The sequence below is a fragment of the Nanorana parkeri genome, unplaced genomic scaffold (genome assembly GCF_000935625.1).
Source record: "Nanorana parkeri isolate BGI_ZX_2015 unplaced genomic scaffold, ASM93562v1 scaffold406, whole genome shotgun sequence".
Classification (NCBI taxonomy): Eukaryota; Metazoa; Chordata; class Amphibia; order Anura; family Dicroglossidae; genus Nanorana; species Nanorana parkeri.
The window spans coordinates 204,496-210,781 of record NW_017306674.1 but is presented as its reverse complement, the minus strand read 5'-3'; the positions used below and the strand labels follow the sequence as shown (position 1 = coordinate 210,781).

The 6,286-nt window shown below is 42.9% G+C and overlaps 1 long non-coding RNA gene across 1 annotated transcript in view; it reads left to right on the top strand.

The window, feature by feature from the left end:
• The window catches only part of LOC108789559, a 28,954-nt gene extending 23,429 nt beyond the window's left edge, over window positions 1–5,525 (top strand). Inside the window, exon 4 of the long non-coding RNA XR_001941408.1 lies at window positions 5,339–5,525. This is a non-coding gene — a long non-coding RNA (uncharacterized LOC108789559). The remainder of the gene's footprint in view (window positions 1–5,338) is intronic.
• Window positions 5,526–6,286: the final 761 nt, after the last annotated feature.

Genomic DNA, 6,286 nt, shown 5'->3' with positions numbered 1-6,286 from the left:
AAAATGAATTAATAAATATAAAAAATTTAAAAGTTTATAAAAAAAGAAATACAAATTAAATATTTTTAAACATTTTAAAAAGTTAGAAAAAAACATTTTCAGTTTCGGCCCAACATTTTTTTCCTTTTGGTTTCATTTTTAAAACGTTCATTTTGGTGCACCTCTAATAATAATAATAATAATAATGATAATAATTAGGGATGCACAGATACTTTTCGAGTACCAGTGCAGATACTTGCCATTTTCATGAGAACTACCAGGGTTGCAGAGGTTGCAGCTGGGACCTGGCTCTGGTGCTCTACCACTGTCCTGAAATCATTAGTCTGTATTGTTTTAGAAAAACTGTCACATGACAATAAACAAAAATGTATCAGTACCCATACTTGTAAGTACTCGGCAAGTACCAGTACTCATACTCGCAAAACTGGTATCTGTGCATCCCTTTATTTATATTTATAAAAACAAAATCGTACATTAAAACAGAGATGTACAAATCCCAGGAGCTCCGTGTGCTCCATACACATGGCAGCTGCCTCCTAATTTTTGAATTTTTCTCTAGTGTAGTCTTGGAGCTCAAAAGTATCAGTACATGTACTTGTACTTGTACCGAGTACTGTACTTGGTATCTGCAACCCTAATAATAATAATAACAGTCTTTAAAAATGGGGTTAAGAATGACACAAGGCAAAGAAAAATCCATGACAGTATAAATGTGATGCTGACTGCTATCTTCTGGCTGGTATTATATTCAAAAGGAACCTTTCCAGATGGTCATAAAATATTGATTCATGTCGTGATAAAATATACAGATACATGAGACTAAAGACTTTCATTGGTTAAGTAACTATTTTGTGCAATAAAAAAAATCCACAACTGTGAAATATTTTTGCATGTGAATTGAATGTTTTAATGAAAACAAAATCATCATGTGATAAAATAGACTGCACTTACAATAAATCATGCAGCTTAGAGAACTGACCCTACAGTCTGTTGTTTTAAGAAACTGACTTTAAAACATAATTCTCCCATTACAGTTTGTTGTGGCCTTTGCCCTGCTCCAAATAAACTTCACCTACATGGTACCAAGACAGCAAAACTATCACCTTAAAATGAATATGGTGAGTTATTCAAGCTGATAGCTGAAGACGATTCAGAAGACTCAGCCTTTAAAAAGGCTATATTTGCTATTTCTATAATTGAATAAGTGTTCTGATTAATTGAATCAGCAATACATTACAAAACAGACTGAGCTCTTTGACCTGGGAATTAATATACATAATTTGAATAGATCAATACACTTTTAAACAATAAGAAACTTCAGTGCATTGGGGAGGTAAGGTAGCTTCACTATAACATTTGCAGGATTTTCAACTTGCTGCAATATGTTAGTTTTGTTTAACACTTGTATATGTGTATATTGTACTATGTATACAAAAGCATTAAAGTGACCTGACATTAGAAGATTCATAATTTACTTGCTGTGCCTGGTTTTAATAATGTTATTCCTTCTCCAATGTATTTCAGCCATTATCTTTCTACATATACTAGCCTCAGCATCAGCTGCACATCATTGTTCTAGATTAATCTCCCGATAGTGACAATAGTGGACCTTGCTTGCACAATGTGTGTCAGCATGGCTGTGTGTAGTTTCCACCAGGGGTGCATGTGACAGGGTGACAACACAGCAAAACAAGTATGAAGCATTTTTTACCCCGTAACAAGACATGCCTGAAGTATGACTTTCATTGCAAAATAAGCAGATTTTCTTGAATGGAAAACAACTTTTGAATTTACATTAGCATGCTAAAGCTATACGAGATTTTAGTGAGTAAGATTACATAGTTTGCTCAATTGACTTTAGGGCAGCTGCCTTTCTACTCTACAGGCCCATTGTTTAAGTGGCGATGTATTCTTCCCTCTCATGATGGGAAGTTTAATGGGCACTCAATTGATAGCTCTTACAGTTCAGCTGCAGAGTTGAAGCTGAGCTATCACTTGTAGTTCTACAAGTATGTGCAGACCTCTTACCCCTGGTTCTGCAGGCATGCAGGGATGTGCTGTTGCTTATAGCTCTCCAGGCCTGTGCTCTGTTGCTAACTTGCTCTTCCACTAGTCTGGAAGCTTTGGGCATCGGCTGACCTCTCCTGCTGATTCTTATGCAGCTTCTCAGCCATTCAGTGTGGTTGGCTTGTGGCAAATCCTGTGTTTACTACCTCTTGCTTTCTGTATTTAAACCCAGTGCAGGTCACGGCTGGAGCAAATGCTTTCCTAAGCTAGATACAGAGCCCCCTGTGTGCTGTTAAAGCTGATTTCCTTGAAGTTTACTCGAGTGTAAAAAAATAAATAAAATAAAATTACTTAAATCAAATGGAGATAAAATCTTCTTAGATAAAAAAATAATAATACAGAAAGAAGTAATAGGGGAATAGATAGTGGGCTCACTCCAGTCAACACAGCTAAAGTAATCACCGAGGTTAAAATAGCAGAAACAGTGAATGTAGCAAATAAGTTGTCAGAAGTGAATAAAATAAGAAACGAACAACCAACATCAGGTCCAAACAATAAAACTAGTGGGGAACAAGTAGGATATAAACTTTTGTCCCATAACAAGACAGGAATTAAATGCATGTACATTAACGCTAGAAGTCTAGTAAATAAATTAGAAGAGCTTGAAATTATGATACTCGAAGAGGACTTCGATATAGTGGGTATATCGGAGACCTGGCTAGACGGCACACATGATTGGGCTACTAATATAGAGGGGTATTGTGGCAGCAGATAAGATTGCTAAATATATTTAAATAATTCATGTTTTATTATGAGGCCTCTGACCCCCCTCGCTCCTTCTTGCATTTTAACCACACATGCAAAAGAGAGCATCACTGTGTAAAAGGCCATCTGACTTTTGTCCTAGAATGTAATTTTGCAACTAAAAATGCTGATGACAGTATTTTGTGACTGACCCCCTCCTTCTTGTCAGAAGACTGTGACAATAGTAGTCAGAAGCGGTGACCACAGTTGATAACGGATATGAACCATATTTAGTAGAATTGCAAATGCTGCTTGCTGATTGGCTTAGAGGGGTAAAGGAAATATGTGTATTAGAAATATGTAATGTGACATCATTGTTGTTATACATATGTAGTGACCGCCCTTAAAGGGCCACTCAGGAATTGGAGACGGTAGTCACCTGAGTCCGCTGCAGAGAATAAAGAAGATTTGTATTCCTGAAGTCTGTGTCCGGAGTCCATTGCTGGTTTCCCAAAAGCTGTTTCCCGCTACATTTCTTGGTGCATTGGCCGGGAAACCAGGTGTGACTACTGAGACAGGTGTTTTCCACCACAGCCCGCTGGGATCGTTGCAGAGCTGGCCCCTCGGATCCCTGCTGTGTCTCAGGTGCCACTGGACATTTGTCTGGGAGACTACGCTACATCTTCGTCGCCAGCTCTGAGGCGACCCTGACGGCGCCTTGAACCCGGACTTAGGAACCAAACCTTGGGGGCCCCACTTCAGGACCAGGTGAGAGATCTTGGCCTTATGGTTTATGTGATAACAGTCTGTTAGCCAGAAAGGACCTCTCGACTGTCCGAGAGAAGGGGAGCTTGATCACCTCCCGAGGGGAACCCCGATTGGATGATAGCGCATCCAAGACCGGTATGCCTCAGGTAGTTAGTAATTTCTGGTGGTAGAGTCAGTGTGTTTGTGGTTGAATGAGACATTGCCCGGCAACGAAGCATGAGTGGACCCTGTGTAGGTGCAGTTCTCAGCCAGGTGTCGAGTCACCGATAAGTAAAATTGTTGTTTTATAATCTCTTTGTGTTGAGAGTCTCGGACCCCTAATAAGACTCTCAATCCTCACCCTACCCTCTGTGTCTGTCTTGGTGTCTGTAGAGTTCAAATATGGGTAGGAACCAGTCAGTCCCGACTCCCTTAGAATGTTTGATAAATAAAGGAAGGGATTTTTGTAAGGGCTGTGATCTGAAACAGCCCTAGGAGACTGGAAAGTCTATGTGTGAAAGACTGGCCGCGCTATGGGACGCGGTGGCCCCCACAGGGATCATTTGCCTTAGAGATGATTGACAAACTTCAAGAACATGTTATGACAGACTCTGGGGCTACAAGGTATCCAGGAAAAGGCTCAAACATGCCAAGAGACTGTAAAATACCTGGGGTTCAGAGTATCACAAGGCCAGAGACAGTTGAAAGAGGGCAGGAAAGAAGCCGTTTGCCAGATCCCCATCCCAACCACCAGACGCAAAGTGCTTGGGAGCAGCAGGATTCTGCTGGATTTGGATACCAGACTTTGCCACCAAAGCCAGGCCCCTCTATGAATCCACTAAGGGGGGTGAGAAAGAACCATTTCTATGGGAGGAACAACAAGACACCAGCCTTCCGAGACACTAAGACTGCCTTGATGCAGGCCCCTGTTCTGGACTTACCAGACAATCAGAAGTCCTTTTTACCTGTTGCCAGTGAAAAGCAGGGAATAGCAGTAGGAGTCTTGATGCAGTAAATGGGATTGTGGTAACGCCCTGTAGCATACCTCTCAAAACAGCTGGACACTGTAGCTCAAGGCTGGCCACCCTGCTTGTGAGCCATCGCAGCCACAGCCCTCTTGGTGGCCGAAGCTGACAAGTTATCACTGGGTCATGAGATGTATGTCCAAGTCCCACACCAGGTGCAGACCCCGATGGATTAAAAAGGAAATCACTGGTTCACTAACAGCCGGATGGTCAAATACCAAGCCATGCTGTGTGAAAATCCCCGGATCCATTTAGAGACTGTAAACACCCTAAACCCAGCCACCCTGCTCCCCACCTCACAAGAACATCTAGCCCATGACTGCCTCCAGGTAATGGATGAAGTCTATGCAAGTCGGCCAGACTTAAAAGATAGCCCCTTGGGAAGTCAGATGTTAAGTATGTCACTGATGGCAGCAGCTTTATGCTCATGGAGCCCTGTACAAGGAAAGGGGCTCATTACATCCGGAAGGAGAAGCATAGAATATGGGACAGAAGTACTGGAACTCTTGGAGGCAGAATGGGCCCCCTTTGAAGTTGCAGTGATTTACTGTAGAGACTATCAGAAGGGAGACTCCCAGGTGGCTAGGGGCAACAGGAAAGGAGATCAAGCAGCTAAGGAGGCAGTGCTCCAGCAGCTCCCACAAGGAATTATGGCCCCCTGTTCCCAGTACCACTCTTCGAATGGGATACGGTTTATACAAAGGCAGAACAAGAATGGATAAAGACTGAACCTGGGAAGTACAAAGTGGACAAACCTATCCCCTTTAGATGTACTCTATGGAAGACCCCCACCCATCATAAAGGGAGGTCTACAGCAGATAGGAGGTATAGTGAACCATGAAGTGTTGCAGAGACTTGGGGAAAGCATGCAGGATATAGGGAAATGGGTCCAGGAGAAGCTCCCCATAAGCATGTCCAACCCTGTCCATCCCTCTGCACCCCGGAGATGCAGTTTGGGTAAAAGAGTGGAACTTAACCCCTTGGGCCCCAGATGGAGAGGTCCTTTCACTGTTCTGCTGAGTCATGCAGACTCCTGGCTGAGTATAGCGGACCCACAAGACCCTTTAAAGCTAAGACTGACCAGAGAGATCAGAGGGAAGAACTACAGCCCTGCTCCCCACACACCCCTGGAAGCTGTTGGGTCAACGCACGGCGGAAGAAGTGGATGCAATTTGATATCTACAAGCTCTGCTCCAGTTACACCCCTGGAAGCTGACTGGTCAACGCACAGCCGAAGCTTGGAGTATCCACCGATATGTCGTCTACTAAAAGTGCCTTGTTAAAATTACTGTTAGTTATAGTAATGAGTTTGGCCAGACCCATAAGGGGGGAGGGAAATTCATAGTACTTGTGTATCAAAACCACCTATTCAATGTGTATTGTAGGGAACCAGGTAACCTGTTATGATCCCACCCATGAGCCCGCTTAAACTTGGTTAACTGTCCGGAGCTTTAGCTCCACAGGCAAGCTGATAAATCGCACCCTGATAAATAATCCCAATACAAGAGCGAGCCTGATTTTTGATGTGTGTTCCACCATTAACCTTAACCATTCTCCCAGAGGAAGTTGCAGGGGGTTGGTATGGGAGAGAGAATACCTGACAAATGACAGATTTATCTGTTTGGGTAGCTGAGGAGCGGGTTGCTCAAAATGAAGCATGGAACTATTGTCCCCATTTTGATTGTGCATCGGCATAGAGGTACCCCCTAACACCAAGAACCTGTCATTAGAACTGGCAGAAAAAGGTTGCTGACAATGTGAGA